Source organism: Protopterus annectens, chromosome 3.part1 (genome assembly GCF_019279795.1).
Source record: "Protopterus annectens isolate FY-2018-M chromosome 3.part1, PAN1.0, whole genome shotgun sequence".
In the NCBI taxonomy this organism is placed as follows: Eukaryota; Metazoa; Chordata; order Ceratodontiformes; family Protopteridae; genus Protopterus; species Protopterus annectens.
This window is the reverse complement of record NC_056732.1, coordinates 1,353,830,603-1,353,848,037: the sequence shown is the minus strand read 5'-3', so window position 1 is coordinate 1,353,848,037 and position 17,435 is coordinate 1,353,830,603. Positions and strand designations below refer to the sequence as shown.

General features: G+C 42.5%; 1 protein-coding gene across 1 annotated transcript in view; it reads left to right on the top strand.

The window, feature by feature from the left end:
- MAPK15 (mitogen-activated protein kinase 15) overlaps nt 1-17,435 on the top strand; it is a 1,649,688-nt gene that overhangs the window by 1,423,510 nt on the left and 208,743 nt on the right. The gene's annotated exons all lie outside the window — the stretch shown is intronic.

Genomic DNA, 17,435 nt, shown 5'->3' with positions numbered 1-17,435 from the left:
ATCTTTTGAAGGATGAAGAACCGGATGAGGTGACCTTCCCTCCATTAATCCCAACATTGAAGGTAAGAAACCTTGCAATTCCCTTCTATTCCCCTCTATTGAATGAGTCCTTGCCTAAAAAGTGTTTTAAGAAATTCAGAGTGTGTTCGACCATGCCTAGTCTCCAAGCCCCTAGCAACATCTTCTAACAAAAAAGACTACATCTTCATCAAACCCTGTCCCTTCAGATAAGCTAGGCAAATAGGCAGAATCTCGGGGAAAGAAGCTGATGTAGTCCAGCACTGTAACCTTTAGGGTGTTAAACTGCCAGTATTTATGTGGAAGTTTGTGTTGAGGTCTGTGTATAGTTTAGACAAGCTCACTACATCAGTATCTGCTGATCAGAAAGTCTCTGTCAGAGATATTGTGTCCAATGTTTCTCAAGTGTCGAAATGTACTTTAAAGAGTGCCTTGGAAGGAGCCAATACTTTTTATAGAAATGCAGTGATATCTGTGGTGATAAGGAGGTATGCTTGGTTGCACATTCACAACTTTTCTAATGAGCTAAAAATGAGATTATGAATGCTCTGCTTGATTCTTATTGAGTGTTTTGTACAGTAGCTAATCAGATCTTTAAACATTTGGATGACAGAGGTAAATTGATACAAGGGCTGTCTTAAATGTTCCATAGTCCCAAGTTTCCTTTCAGTGAGCAGGGTAATGTTTGACAGCCCAACAAAGAGAAGTCCCAGCTGTGAACAAAAGCTAAGCCACCAAAACGAAATGACAGGGCAAAAATTCTGCCAAACCTTAGAAGAGGGGTTCCTTTCCCAAAAAGAATAGCGCTACTTCCAACCTATGACTATGTTGAGACACATCACCCATCCTTCTCAAGTCACCCTCTGGGTGTCCTGTCTCAGAAACTAGCTTTCAACAAGGCAGCTTGGCCATCAGTAGTTTCCAGTAAATGGGTGCTGAACATTGGTGGCAGACATGCAGGTGGCAGTGGAAGGAACATCTGCCTAAGTTCTTGGGGGTTGCCCCCTCACCCACTGGGCCAGACTTTTTTTCATTCCATCCTATACGCCAACACATCCTGGACTCGGACTATAGAACCAGTCCCTTCTCTGGAAAGGATCTAAGTTTTCTACTCCAGAATTTTCCTTGTTCCCAAAAAAGATCTGCCATGGAGACCAGTGCTGGACCAATCCTTTCTGAATACCTTTATCAAGGTCACCAAGTTCAAGATGCTCACCTTATAGACAGTACTTTCTCTTTTGCCAGAACAATGTTTCATGGTGACCTTGGATGTGGATGCATATCACCATATAGGTTCATAGGTTCATAGGTTGGTACTAGGCTATCAGCCCTAGGGCCTATACAAGCCTAGCCATAACAATTCCCTGGCTATTTCTTCCCCCATTATTTACTTTCCTGGACCCCTGTCTAGCAGGGCGACTGACGTGATCCCTGGGGTGACGTGATCCCTGGGGTGAATTTCCTTTCTCCCATCCAATCGTCAAGGTTCATCAGTACTCACTGCTTCAGGAGATATCTGCAATTTGTTGAGTCTGGTTGACACTATCAGTTCTCTGCGTTGCCCTTGTGCATCCAATGTGTGTTGAGTTTTTACCAAATACCTTGCTCTGGTAGTGGCTCACTGCTTGACTCTTGGCATTCAGTCTTTCTTTACTTGGATGACTTGCTGGTTGTGCAGAGTCTGTATCTAGGTGTTTTGAATTGTTAGAGAAGATCTTGACCTTACTGTTCTGGCTTGGGTTCAAGTTGAACCTTCAGTAGTCATGCCTGATACCCTCACAAAGATTTATCTTCCTGGGGTGCTTAATCAACTCTGACAAAAGTATCATCTTTCTTCCCGAAGACAAGGTCCTGTCTGACCAGATGTTGTTTCAGAAATTCTCCAGGAGGAACTTCACCTCAACAAGAAAACCCCTAAAAATTCTAGGACTTGTGGCATCAGTGATTGTCATACCTGTGGCTCATACCCACATTTGAAAAGGTCACTGGTATGTTTGAAATTGTTGGGCCCAGCACATGCATTCCCAGGAATCTCAGTTACAGGTACTTCCCATCATCAGACAAGAGTTGCAGTGGTGGAGAGCGCAGCTGAGCATCAGTCAATGTTTTCACTTTTTCCCACCTGTTCCAGCACAGTCTGCTCAGAGAGATTTTCCAGCTTCGCTTGGGGATCTGTATCAATGTCAGTACAAGTGCAGGCCGCTTGGTCACCCAAGATCACTTTGTAGCACATTGTATCAATGAATTATTGGCATTAATCCACACTTTCAAAGTGCTTCACCTCCTATTGGCTCTAGGTCCTCTTCTAGTGGTTACTGACAACACTACAATGATGTGTTACCTCAACAAACATGGGTGTACAAGGTCATAACCTCTGTGAAACTTGGCAATAATAGCCTAGGATTCTGTGATTCATCATACATCCTGTGAGAGCAAAATGTCATGGCAGGCAGACAGAGTAAGCAGATCATGAGCAGACCTGCATGAGTGGCAGCTCAAGGCAGTGGTGTTGTGGGATCTAGTCCTGATATGGGGAACATCTCAAACAGATCTATTTGCTTCCTTTCAAAATGGGCAGCTGGAGAAATTCTGTTGCAGACATCATTGGAACCATGCTTGGAAGACAGGCACATTCTCATCCCTTGCACAGGAATCTTCCTGTATGCATTTCCACCCTTTCCACTAATTCACAAGGTACTTCTGAAGGTTCCAAAGAAATGCTAAAGATCATTGTGGTGAACCCCTATTAGCCCATGCATTCTTGGTTCTCCCCTCTAATGGTATTGGTCAAGTGCAATTACCAAAGACATTCTCACACTCTGGATTTGTTCACACAGTTTTGGCGTGACTGGTGCACTCCAGTTTGGAGAAACAACAACTAACAGACTGGAGGATTCAATCTTGTCTCCATTTAGGCACTTATTTCATGAGTATATGCATCTGGAGATAAAGGAGGCCATAAAACCTGCTACGAGAAAATCTTATGTTTACAAGTGGATGAGGTTTTCTAAGTTGTGCCTAAATGGAAACAGACGGTCGCTTTAGGTTAAAATCCCTCTGGTCTTCAAGTATTTGTGTGAGCTACTTCAAGATAACTTATTGTGTGCCCATTAGGGTGAATTTCCTCTGCTTTTTCTGCTAGTGGATCCCTCTCTTTTTTCTTTTCTTTTGGTAAAACAGTTCATGAAAGGAGTATTGCATATGAGAACCCCTCTCAAGCAAATTCCTCCTTCATGGGATCTCAAGTACGTTCTGGAAGAATTTACATTACCACCTTTCGAACCCGCCACTCAGGCTCATCTGAAGTTATTAACATGGAAAAGTATTTTGCTTTTTGCATCGGCAGGGCAAGTCTCTGAGCTGCATGTTCTCATGGTGGGACAATCTTGCCTGATTTTACACAGGGATTGGGTTGTATTATATACTAATTCTGTTTTCATGCTAAAAGTGGTCTCAGAATTTACCCTCTGTCAGTCTGATAACCTCGCTGTGTTCTTTCTAGAACCTAAGAATAAGGGAGTGAGGATACTTCGTACCAAAGATGTGCATTGGCAGCTGAGGTACTACCTTGACAGAACAAAACCCTTCAGGAAGGCTCAAAGGCTGTCCACTGGTATTGTTTTTTTGTTACACTCTCCATGGCAAGGTGAATCCAGGCAAGGTAAAGGCGCATTCCACCAGGACCTTTTCTGCTTCTTTGGCTTTTTGGAAAAGAGTAGACTCTAGAAGTATTCCAGAGGCAACAACTTGGTCTTCTGCCTATACCTTTATGAAGTCTAGTGTCATTAGCTCTTTCCTAACCTTGAATTATCTTTTGCTTCTCCTCTCTCCCTTTCCTTTAAAAATTAAATTTTGCTAGAATCTTCCTGTGTTCTGCTTAACTGTAACAAAAAATATATGCTTGTTTCCTGCCTTTCCTGTAACTAGTCTAGTCCAGATACAGGTTTGCTATATTCAGGACTGTTTGTAAGCTTCTGAGTCCCCCAAGCCTGTCTGTGTTAGAGGGAAGCCTGCTAGCTTATCAGTGGGCGTGGTAAGCACTAGGCAACCTATCTACCACATAAGGAGTGGTTTCTGGCCCAGAAATTGTAGTTTTGGCCGTTTGGGCAGTTTTTCCATCTCTCTCAACTTCCTGATTTAAAAGCCCGCATTTGCACTTGATCAAACCCCCTTTCCTGTAACTAGTCTAGTCCAGATAACAGATGTGCTGTATCCAGGACTGTTTGTAAGCTTCTGAGGCCCTTAAGCCTTTTTGTGTTGGAAGGAAGCCTGTTATCTTATCAGCAGGAGTGGTAAGCACTAGGTAACCTATCTACCACATAAGGAGTGGTTTCTGGCCCAGAAATTGTAGTTATTCGCCGTTTGGGAAATTTTTCCATCTCTTTCAACTTTCTGATTTAAAAGCTCACATTTGCACTTGTTTCTTTCCTGTAACTAGTCTAGTTCAGATACAGATTCTTAGTTTTAGCACTTGAATTAGCTTATTTGTGCTCAGCACTTGTTCAGAACTTGTTGTAAGCACCAAATAAGCTACAAATTACTGTTCTGGGATGCATTTTAGAGGATTTTCCCAACCTTTTAATCCAGTGATGTCCCAAACAAAAAGAATGAGTAAGAAAAGAATCCCAGACTATTTTTTTCTTTCAAGGAAAACATAAGTTGTGCCCAAGGCTTAATGTTCAAATAAACTAACAAGCCAGTTGTTGTCTGCGAATACTGCCTTCCTCTCTAACCCCTCAAAAAAAAGACAGCACTCAGCCTTCCTCATTATCTAGAGGAAAACAGTTTTTGTACTTACTTTCCTCACTTACTTAAACAAAAACAGCTCTTGTACTCACTTTCCTCACTTATCTAGAGGAAAATAGCTTTTTATTCAGGCATGTCCAAGGGTCAGCTCCCAGTGTTCTCTCCTGTCTATCTGATGAATCCTGGGCATCTTGAGGCAATGTAGCAATTGCCTTATGTACACAGACAACCCTCTCCTCCTACCACCCAACACTACAACCTGTGAGAGATGCACTTATCTAGCCAAACTGGAGGCAAAGCTCTCTCCAACCAAGACTGAACTTGACAGTCAAGAGGAGAAGGTAAACACTTGCACCACACCACACTCATCACATAGTCCCACTAAACCTACACCACCAAATTCCACACATAGAAACACAAAAATATTCACAGAGGCTCTCAATAATAATCTGCTCAAGCAACAGAGACCTCCAAAGCTGAAATGCAAGCAACCTCCACCCCCCAATACAACCCAAATGACATATAGCCCTCAGACTCACAGCCCATAAGGCAAAACAACATACCCAACACACTAGTTATAGGTGACTCTATAGTCAGGCACACTGATGTCCCACTCACCAGGCTAAACAAGGAGAAGGTCACTGTCAGCTGCATGTTGGGTGCCAGGATCTGCCACATTACTCGCGCACTCAGGTCACTCCACAACAAGTACAAATATGACTCTGTCATTGTCCATGTTGGTGTGAATGACCTGAGACATACCTCCCTGGACTACATGAAAAGAGACATGGAAGAGCTCTCTGATCTTGTAGCCCAGGCAGGTGTGACCCTGGCCCTGAATAGCATCCTGCCATTGATCAGAATGATACCTCAGTACAAGGGCAAAATGAATGACTTCAGCAATTGGCTAAGCTTCTGGTGTCATCCTAAGGGGAGTCATTATCTGTCTGCCTGGGACGACATGGTCGACAGACCACGATGCTTTGCCAGAGATGGCCTGCACCTGTCACCCCTGAGATTCCGGATACTGGCCAAGGCTCTTGCCGCCCGTATAGTGCCTTTTTTAGGCAAGGTTCAAATGACAAATTCACCACCATAACAGGAACATGCAAGCAAAAACTGAGGGTAATGCTACTCAGTGCTAGAATTCTAAATCTCAAAATGCACTCCCTCGAGGTACTCCTTAAAATGGAGAACATTGATATCTGTGCAGTGACTGAGACCTGGTTCAAGACTCCAGAGAGCACCCCTGCATTACCAGGCTATAACTCATACCACAGTTTTCGGCCACCTAACTTAGACCGGAACACCAAAGGCGGAGGTGTGTCCATATTCATTAAGGATATCCACACCTCCAGGATAGTTGCTCAGCATAATGCATCCGAGGTTATCCAAGTGCAACTAACTCTGGGCAAAACTGTAATCCAAATTGTAGTTTGCTACAGATCCCCCTGATATACTGGAAAATATTAGGGTTCAACGAAACACCCTAATAATGGGTGATTTCAACTACCCCACCATTAACTGGGAAAACTACTCCTGTACCAACCCCTTCGCTCAACGCTTCCTGGAATTCATAAATTCCAATGCCCTGGATTAACTTATCCACACCCACACCAGGGGCAACAATATCCTAGACCTAGCCATTACCAACATGAGTGACCGGTGTTCCACACCTGAAGTCAACTCCTCGTTGGTCAGATCCGACCATAAGCTAATCACCCTAGATATCCATATCCCGCCCCCACCTCCATTAAGGAAACCACTGTAAAAAATTTCTCCAAAGCCAACTTTATGTTAAGACATATCTTAAGACAGAAGTGGTGAACTTCATGATACCCATGCAGATGGGCAATATAGTTACGACTGCTGAATCCTTCACAAATGCACTCTATAAGCACTTACACAAGTGCATGGATTGTGCTATCCCAAATAGAACCAGGATGCTATCCTCCAAAAAAAGGAAGCCAATCTGGTGTTCCCCTGCCATAAACAAACTCTACAACAGAAGGAAGAAACTGTTGCAAAAGAGAGTAAAATCCCATGAGTGGAGGAGCTCCCTGGTCAGCCTGAGTAAGAAGCTGAGATCCCTTATAAGATCCTCCAAAGCTAGCTACGAAAACAAAATCACCACTGATTCTAGGGACCACCACAAAGCATTCTATATCATTATATATCTATTCCAAGAATCTCAGTGGCAACACCCAGATCTGCTCTGAGTTACACTTTTTTGTCAAAGTTCAAGTAACAAATTCACCACCATCACAGGAACAGACAAGCAAAAACTGAGGGTAATGCTACTCAATGCTAGAAGTCTAAATCTCAAAATGCACTCACTCAAGGCACTCCTTAAAATGGAGAACATCGATATCTGTGCAGTAACTGAGACCAGGTTCAAGACTCCAGAGAGCACCCCTGCACTACCAAGCTATAACTCATACCACACTTTTCGGCTATGTAACCTGGACCGAAACACCAAAGGTGGAGGTGTGTCCATATTCATTAAGGATATCCACTCCTCCAGGCTAGTTGCTCAGCACAATGCATCTGAGGTTATTCAAGTGCAACTAACTCTGGGCAAAACTGCAATCCAAATTGTAGTTTACTACAGATCTCCCACCATGCCCCAGGATTCTAACTCCTCTTTTCATGATGTACTGGAAAATATTAGGGTTCAACCAAACATGCTAATAATGTGCGACTTCAACTACCTAACCATTAACTGGGAAAACTACTCGTGTACCAACTCCTTAGCCCAACACTTTCTGGAATTCATAAACTCCAATGCCCTGGATTAACTTATTCACATCACCACAAGGGGCAACAATATCCTAGACCTAGTCATTGCCAACATGAGTGACCGGTGTTCCACACCTGACGTCAACTCCTCGTTGGTCCGATCCGACCATAAGCTAATCACCCTTGATATCCACACCCCGCCCCCACCCCCCATTAAGGAAACCACAGTAAAACATTTCTCCAAAGCCAACTTCATGCTTCTTAAGACAGAAGTGGTGAACTTCATGATATCCATGCAAATGGACAATACAGTTACAACTGCTGAATCCTACACAAATGCACTCTATAAGCACTTACACGAGTGCATGGATCGTGCTATCCCAAACAGAACCAAGGCACTATCCTCCAAAAAAAGGAAGCCAATCTGGTGGTCCCCTGCCATAAACAAACTGTACAACAGAAGGAAGAAACTGTTGCAAAAGAGAGTAAAATCCCATGAGTGTAGGAGCTCCCTGGTCAGCGTCAGTAAGAAGCTGAGATCCCTTATAAGATCCTCCAAAGCTAGCTACGAAAACAAAATTGCCACTAATTCCAAGGACAACCACAAAGCATTCTATAGCTAAGTCAAGAATCTCGATGGCAACACCCAGATCTGCTCTGAGTTACAGCACAAAGGCACGAAAATTACAGAACCAACTGATATTGCCAAAATCCTGGCAGATAGGTTCAGTGCTAACTTTACCCCCCTCTCACCCCCTAAAGGGCCCATACCTATACAAGATGAATGCAGAGTCCCTGTAATCACAACTACGCAGGGAAAAGCTGCACTCTCTAAATCCAAAAACACAGCATCCATGGGACCAGACAACCTCCCAGGCTGCGTTTTACACAAACTTCAGAACAAACTGGTTCCCCACTTAAGCACCATGTTCAATAATAGCCTCGCATCAGGCTTTGTGCCCACTGAATGGCGCAAAGCAACAGTTATCCCACTCCACAAAGGGGGAGCCACCACTGATCCCAGGAACTCTCGACCTATTAGCCTGACAAGCCTAGTCTGCAAGGCCATGGAACATATCATCATGGAACTCATAAACAAAGACATTGGTAACCTCCAAACTCTGGATCCCACCCAGTGCGGGTTTGTGAAAGGCAGATCATGCCTCCTGAATCTGATCAACTTCTTTGAGGCAGTCACCAAAGCCGTAGATGATGGTAAGGTGGTTCACACAGCCTATCTTGACCTCGCCAAGGCTTTCAACACCATCCCCCATTCTGGAATTATAGCTAAACTCATTAAACTAGGTATAAATCCCTATGTCACAAGATGGGTTGCCAACTGGCTCACTGACAGAACCCACACTGTAAAAGTTGCAGACTCCAAATCTGACCTCAAAGCAGTGACAAGTGGAGAACCACAGGGTTCCATCCTGGGACCTCTCCTGTTTGGTATATAATTCTCTGAAGTACAGGCTAACACAGAAGGCCTCTGGCTAACAAAGTTCACAGATGACTGCAAACTAGGAGCCATAGTCAAGTCCCCAAATGATGTGGACATCCTACAGAAGGGCTTCACTGAGACAGATGCCTGGTGTCAGAGCAATGGCCTCAAGCTCAATGCCAAAAAGTGCAGTGTCATCCCCTTTGGTAAAAATTCTGTACCCATGAACTACCACATAGGCAGCAATCTACTTAACAGCAAATGCATGATAAAAGACCTTGGGACCCAGGTGGACAGTAGTCTCTCCTTTGATAGTCACATCGCCACAGTAGTCAGGAAGTCCTTCTACGTGGCAAACCTCATCATAAAAGGGCTCTCATCCAGGAAAAAAGAGGTCATTGTTCCCCTCTACTCAACACTCATTAGACCCATTATAGAGTACACCATCCCTTTTGGAATGTACATCACAAGACATCTGCAGCTGCTGGAAAGGCCACAGAAGTACCTTACAAAGAGGATTACTGGCCTCAAACAAATGCCCTACAATGACCGCCTCAAAAAACCCCAGCTTTACTCTGTAGTATATCGCCTACTCCGAGGTGATCTCTGCCTAACATATAAAGCTATGTCAAACCCAATGCTGTTGGACATGCTACACCTAAAGAAATCCCAATCCCTCCAAGCTACACGCTCTAGGGACCTAAACCTTGTCACCACAATAAACAGGACATGCTGGAGGGATAGATTCCTGTCCCAGAGACTTCCCATACTCTGGAACAGGTTTACCCATCTATGTCAAGCAAAGTTCTTCATTAGCACTCTTCAAGAAAAATCTTGATGAGTGGATGGGAAATAGGAAATACACCCCGCGGATCACTTCTGTGTCTCTGCTTGACAGTGGCACAGGAAAATAACTTTTCTGGGTGGCGTAAGCCAGGAAACTTTGTTGGCTAGGCTTACGTAGGCCCTTGGGCCAATAGCTTAGTACCTACCTATGAACCTATGAACCTATTGGTAACCTCCAGACTCTGGACCCTACACAGTTCAGGTTTGTGAAAGGCAGATCATGCCTCCTGAACCTGATCAACTTATTTGAAGCAGTCACCAAAGCCGTTAGAAGAGGGTAAGGTGGTTCACACAGCCTATCCTGACCTCGCCAAGGCTTTCAACACCATCCCCCATTCTGGAATTATAGCTAAACTCACTAAACTAGGTATAAATCCCTACATCACAAGATGGGTTGCCAACTGGCTCACTGACAGAACCCACACTGTAAAAGTTGCAGACTCCAAATCTGACTTCAAACCAGTGACAAGTGGAGTACCACAGGGTTCAGTCCTGGGACCTCTCCTGTTTGGTATCTACTTCTCTGAAGTACAGGCTAACACAGAAGGCCTTTGGCTAATGAAGTTCGCAGATGACTGCAAAGTAGGAACCATAGTCGAGTCCCCAAATGATGTGGAAATCCTACAGAAGGGCCTCACTGAGACAGATGCCTGGTGTCAGAGCCATAGCCTCAAGCTTAATTCCAAAAAGTGCACTGTCATTCCCTTTGGTAAAAATTCTGTACCCATGAACTACCACATAGGTGGCAGTCTACTTAACGCTGAATGTGTGGTAAGAGACCTTGGGACCCAGGTGGACAGTAGTCTCTTTTTGATAATCACATCGCCACAATAGTCAGGAAATCTTTCGACGTGACACACACCTCATCACAAAAGGGTTCTCATCCAGGAAAAAAGAGGTCATTGTTCCCCTCTACTCAACACTCATTAGACCCATTATAGAGTACAATGTCCCTTTTGGAATGTACCTTACAAGACATCTGCAGCAGCTGGAAAGGCCATAGAAGTACCTCACAAAGAGGATTACTGGCCTCAAACAGATGCCCCACACTGACCGTCTCAAAAAACCCCAGCTTTACTCCATAGCATATCGCCTACTCCGAGGTGATGTCTGCCTAACCTATAAAGCTACACCTAAGAAATCCCCTAAGCTACATGCTCTAGGGACCTAAATCTTGTCACCACAATAAACAGGACATGCTGTAGGGCTAGATTCCTGTTCCAGAGACTTCCCATACCCTGGAACTAGCTATCCATCTATATCAAGCAAAGTTCTTCATTAGCACTCTTCAAGAAAAATCTTGATGAGTGGATGGGAAATAGGAAATACACCCCGGGGATCACTTCTGTGGCTCTGCTCGACAGGGGCACAGGAAAATAACTGTCTTGGGTAGCATAAGCCAGGGAACCTTTTTGGCTAGGCTTACTTAGGCCCTTGGGCCGATAGCCTAGTACCTACCTATGAACCTAAGTAATACAAGCTGGAAGCCTTTTCTAAATCCAGAGCAGGTTTCAGTAGGATGATTCTCTAGGGGCTTCTGGACCCTTATTCTTCCTCCTCCCAGGTTGGGTAAGCCCTGGGAGTCTACCCATATGCCAGTACGGCAGTGTGTTAGTTGAACATAGTACAGTTGCGCAAGTCCTACTTACATGCTGCCTTACTGGCAGTACCCACCCACCATTCCCATTTTTTGATGTACATACTTTGGTGTTAGAGGTGCTCTTGAATTATGCTAAGCGGCCTCTTTTTCTCTTTGTGTATGTGTGTGTTTTTTGTTTGGCAACAGTAGATGTTCACAAGCTGGCTTTTCATCTTCTCTTCCTTGTGGACTGTAGAAAACTGAAAGGATCCTGTTTGTGGGTCTGAAAGGCAGTCGCTGTACTCTTAGGTAATTCGTTCATCACACCCTAGATATGGGGGGGTAGTTCTGAACTGTGGTAGACTTCTAGAGAAAGAACAGGAGGACACTTTCCATATGCCAGTAAGGCAGGGTGTTCTACAAACATATACTATTACAGGTAAGTAGGACTTATGCGACTTATGCAGGATTGGGGGGTGGCCTAATGGTTAAGGTGTTTGCCTTACAAACACTAGGTGCAGGGTTTGAGTCTCACAAGGGATAATTGGCTAGGCTTAAAATGGCTCGCAAGCAGTTAGCCTAGTACTAACCTATGAACTGTGTTTCGTTACAGGTGACCAAGGTAAGGAGGAGAAGATGTGGAAACTAAGAGGGTATGTTTTGAGGTTATGGAAGGATTGTATAAAAGGGAAAGGAAGTGAAGGTGGTGGTGATAGCTGGGCGGAGCGGTAATTAGACTGTGTTTTAGAGGTAGAAGGGAGTAGATGGATGGTGGGTGCTGGTGACGTGCCAAATGAGGAAAATGAGGAGCAGGAGTCAGTACACTGGCCAGACATGGAAGATCCTGAGATGTTGGGAAGATGCTTTTGCATTTTGAGGACATTGAGGAGAGCAATACAAGACAATGCTAAGAGGAAGTTGCAGTGTTGTATTTTAATTCAAGTAAACAGACTGACAAGAAGGAATACACTGTGAAAAATCATCAACACTGATGGAAGAGATGAGGCAGAATGGTCTGGTAGATGTATGGAGAGTTAAGAACATCGGAGGAAGGATAAGTGCTAGTAGGCAAGTTATTGGGATCTAATTTTGGTAAGTGAAGACACAAAAGAGGACATGGAGGAACTGTAGATTAGGGACGTATGTTAGTGTGACCATGTGACTGTATGTTGGGAGAGCAAAGTGGGAGTGCAGTGAGGAGAAGGGGGTGGGAATTTAATCTCAGGGCAGAGTTGGGAAGAATCATCCAAAGCAGCTATGACAGATTAAATAAATGAATATACACACTCTCGACAGAGAATGTTGCAGCACACATTAAAACATTCTATTTTTAGAAGGGTTACACCCACCCCTTGCACACCACAAGATCTCTAAATATATTGTCTTCAAGGTTTCACAAAGAAAAGGGAAATATAAAACAGACATGTCTTCCCTTTTATATGAGTCTTGTGACCTCGGAGACCTTATTGACAGCTCTTGCAATAAAACATATCGATACACTAAGACTGACACTACAAGAAAAATTAAAAGATAGCTGCAAATATGTCATTGTTGAGAAACCATAGGGACACTGCAGGAATGGGATTCGGTAGGCACAGGTAAATGTATATAAGGTGCTGGAGAAAAATGAAGGGGAACTGCTATATTGGATGGGATTAGGTAGGCAAAAAGGATTTATATAGTTGAGATCATGCAGAAGAATGAATGGGTTCATTGAGATAAACGAAATGGCAGAGAAAATGAAGCATTACTGAAGGGTTTACAAAACTTTTAATTCAAGAGTTAACAGAGTTGATAGGACAGAAGAGAAAATGTAACTAAGTAACAAAATACAGTTTGAGAGTGGCAGGGAAATTGGAAATGGAACTGAAGAGAGGGAGGGAGGTGCGATGGGTTCATGATGCAGCAAGACTAATTACAAGTCTGGAGTCTGAAACAGCAATAGCAGCAGGACGGAGAATATAGGTTGTGTACACTAAGGTAGGAGTCTGTGTGCTTAACAAGAAAGGGCTGCAAGAAGTGTTTGTAGAATTTTAACGGGATTTATAGATAGAGGAGGGAGACAGGTTTTATTGCACTTAGGAGAATAAATAGAGTTGGTGGTTGGGTATATTGAATGTGTGGAATAGAGGGCATAGATAGAATATGGGGAAACAGTTATTGATATTAAGAAAGTTTTTGCTTCTGTGAGGTGGATGGTGATATACTGTGTGTTAAGGAAAATAAACTTTGAAGAGAGATGGATTAAAATGGTAAAGGGATCGTGCTGCAGTCTGGTCATGAGAGTGATAGTGAATAGAATTTTGACTAGCCGAATAGTGTTAGGAAAGAGCATTAGGGAGGGTGCCTCTTAACACCTTTATTTGAAAACACCGTCTTTATTCCTGTTATTAGCACTGTCATTACCACAAACATGATTGCAGTATTTACAGTACAGTATTTCCATCATTCCAATGCATTACTTATATTTGCACTTATCTTGGTGACAACAGCATTCAGCTTGTCTTTATGGTGCTATTGCTTTCAATACAGTAGAATCTGGTATTTCCTAGGGCATACTGCTACCCCTTTAACTGCATTTATTATGGGCAGAACTCATGTAGTATGCATATGTATAACTTGTATATTCTTACCCTGATATGTGAAAGCAGTGTATATAATTTAATCGTCATGTTTCATTAATCTGGTTGACTTTGAAAATGTAATCTACACCATTGACAAAGACCATTCTGTCCATGCTATCTATCTAAACCTCACTAAAGCCTTCAACATGAATCCCTAGCCCGGGTTGCAAATTTGCTGAGTGTAAACAGTAAGAGTTAGTGGTACATTGTTATTAAAAGGCATGTCAATACTGGTGTCCTTCATGGCTCTGTCCTGGGCTGCTTTGGATGGGAATGTTCCTGTATGCATTTTACCTGTTCAGCTGATATCAAGGGTTATTCTAAAGATTCAAAAAGATACCCCAAAAATCATTGTGTTGACCCCCTTTTAGGCCAGGCAACATTGTTTCTTCCTTCTTATTGAAATGGCCTAGGGCAATTAATACAAGCTTCCTCACAGACCAGATCAACTCACATAGGACAAGGAGGGGGAGTTGGATGCACCCCAATATCAATTAATTTCAGCTGACTACCTGAATGATTGAGTTCTAATACCCTTTAGGCAATTATTTCATGAGGGCATGCAGCAGACACTAAAGGAGGCAAGAAAGCCTGCTACTAGAAAATCATACATTGGAAGACAGAAGCAATTTTCAGGTTTGTTCCTAACCAATAACCAGGGACCCATCAGGGATTTTGTGCCACTGGTGCTCAAATATTTGTGAGTTACTTTCCTCTGGCCTCCTCTATAAAAGTTTATCTTGTGACCACGTCAGTATATATGCCCACGGAGCCTCTTTTTTCTTCTTTGTTTGTTGTAAAACAGTTTATGAAAGGAGTTTTATACTTGAGATGTCCTCATAAATAGGTTGCTCCTCCATGGAATCTTAACTTTGTGCTGAAGAAATTGACTTTGTTACCTTTTAAAATGCCCATCAAGGTCATTTAAGGCTCTTGACTAGGAAAGCTGTACTCATCATTGCTCTAACATCTGCAAAAGGAGTATCTGAGTTGCAGGCTGTCATGGCGGGTGAGCCCTAACTGATTTTTCACAGGGATAGGAACTCTTTAAGAACAAACCCCTCATTCATGCCAAGAGTGGTTTTAGATTTTACTCTGAATCAAGCCATCAATCAACCTCACAGTTTTCTACCCAGACCATAAAAAACAGGGAGAAAGGATTCTACATACCCTAGATGTGCATGGACAGCTCAGGTACTATCTTATTAGAACTAAGCCCTTTAGAGAAGGTGATCAGCTATTTATTTCTTATCAAGGGGCAAAAAATGTGTCCAAACAGATAATTTCCAGCCACTTGTCTTCAGCTATTGCTTTTTTGTTATTTCCACATTAGTAAATCCATTCCAGGCAGTATCAAGGCACATTCTGATAGAGCCTTATCTTCTTCAATGGCATATTGGAAAAGGTTGTACTGTAGAAGCATTCTAGATACAACTATATGGTCCTGTGTACATACTTTTAAGAAAGCATTACAAGCTGGGTCCCCTTTATAGGTCCAGGTCTATCTTTGTTAGGACCATTCTTCAGGAGATCCTGGATCCATATCTTTCCTCCTCCCAGGTTGGTTAGGCTTTGGTAATCAACCAGTACAGCCTAAAGTCTGCTGCAGCAGTGGGAATGACAAACATAGTACAGTTGTGTACATTTCACTTAACTGTAACAGTAGATGTTTGAATTTCTCACTGCTGTGGTAGTCACACCTACCCTCCCATCCCACCATTCTTGTATGTAGTTGTAGTTAAGATATAAAGTAGGGTTTGTGTCTTTGTGTATATTTCCTTGTTGTTATTATTTGTTTGTTTCAGGATTATTAGGATATTCACTCCTTGTATGGGTAAGAAATAGCGTTGCCACCTGTCCAGTATTTTTCTGGACTATCCAGAAATCACAATGATAGACTGGTCGCCTAGAAAGCACAGTTTAAGCTCCAGTATTCTGTTTATCTAAACAAACGGAATGCTGGAGTGTGTAAAAATCCATCCTCGCAGTAACTTTTTATATGAAAAGAATCACTAACACAATGCACAGAAGTGCAAGACCACCTAAAAATAGAGAAAAAGGCAAAAGGTGTTCCATCTTGTACTAATGTACTCTCTGACATAATATGGGTGGGAAAGTGGGTGGAGAGAGGTGGGGTAGGTGGCAACCCTAGTAAGAAGGGGAGGCAGAGCTTTTTGAAGCCAGTTGGTTGTTTTTTCCTAGGCAGGAAACAACCTATGAAGCCTAAAGGCTACTGCAGCAGTGTAGGGTTGCCACTATTTCAAATGCCCAAAGTGGGCCATTTTTTGTAGAAACGTGAGGTTTTGCAGGACAAAACATACCCACGGCCAATGCAAAGGACAGAACTTCACTTTTTTGCCAAAATAAAAGCTTATTTTTGTAGCATTTGAGGTGCTTATGCTATTCCTTATAACTTTGAAGTATTTCAGATAAAAAATAACTGTGTTATACAACTATTAAAAAACTTAGGAAATTTTTTTATCCTAAAATCTAAGGACAGTCGTAATTTTTTAGTTTCTTTCACAGGACACAACTGCCCAAAGAGGGATTATCCCTCGCAAAGTGGGACAGGTGGTAACCCTACAGCAGTGAGGAAATCAAATGTCTACTATTATGGGTAATTGTAACTGCAAAACTATATTTGACATGTTTCCTAATTTAATTATGGCTAATTATTCTACCAATTTTTGCCATGTTTGCATGTGTTTGTGCTTATTGTTTACTGTTCTCTTTATTCTGCATGTGGTCTAGTTTGCAGTTGAAAAGGGTTGTCTGAACACTTCACTTACCAAGTATTAGATTGCCATTTATTGAAATAAAATAAAATGTGTCTGTTTAGTCTGCCCATTGTAATTTGTATGGTTATTAGGTGGTATCTGTAAGTGCTTGCATACTGTGCAAGGATATCTTGCATGGCCTTGCATAGTACATAAGGAAAACATGATTCTTAAAAGTTCAGTGCTGAGCAGCAGAGTGACACACACAACTGAGTAACAACGTATTTTGCAAAAAGCATACTAATGTACTTCCATCCATGGATGTAGTTCATCTTGGATATCTTCTTTGTTATGTGACCTGTCTAGTATGATGACCCAAACTGGAGATATACTGTGCAATTTCTATGATGGTTGTATACAGTTGTACCACTTTTAGTTATTTTTGTGAAAAAAAAAATCATACTTCAAGACATTAACTTCTGTAACATTGTAATAACAAAGTGGTTAGTATTCGTAAACACCATCGTGAGATGAATAGAATGTGATGCTCATTGCATTAGTTGACTAAATTGCAATTCAGAGAAAAGCATAATCAGCATGCTTCTGAAATGCATCAACCCCCTTTGGCAAACATCTCTGAATCACCTATATCTAGTGGTTGTTATTAAAGGTTTATGTGAATTGTACTCTGTACTGTTATCTTTTTAGGATGAATTTGTCTTTGA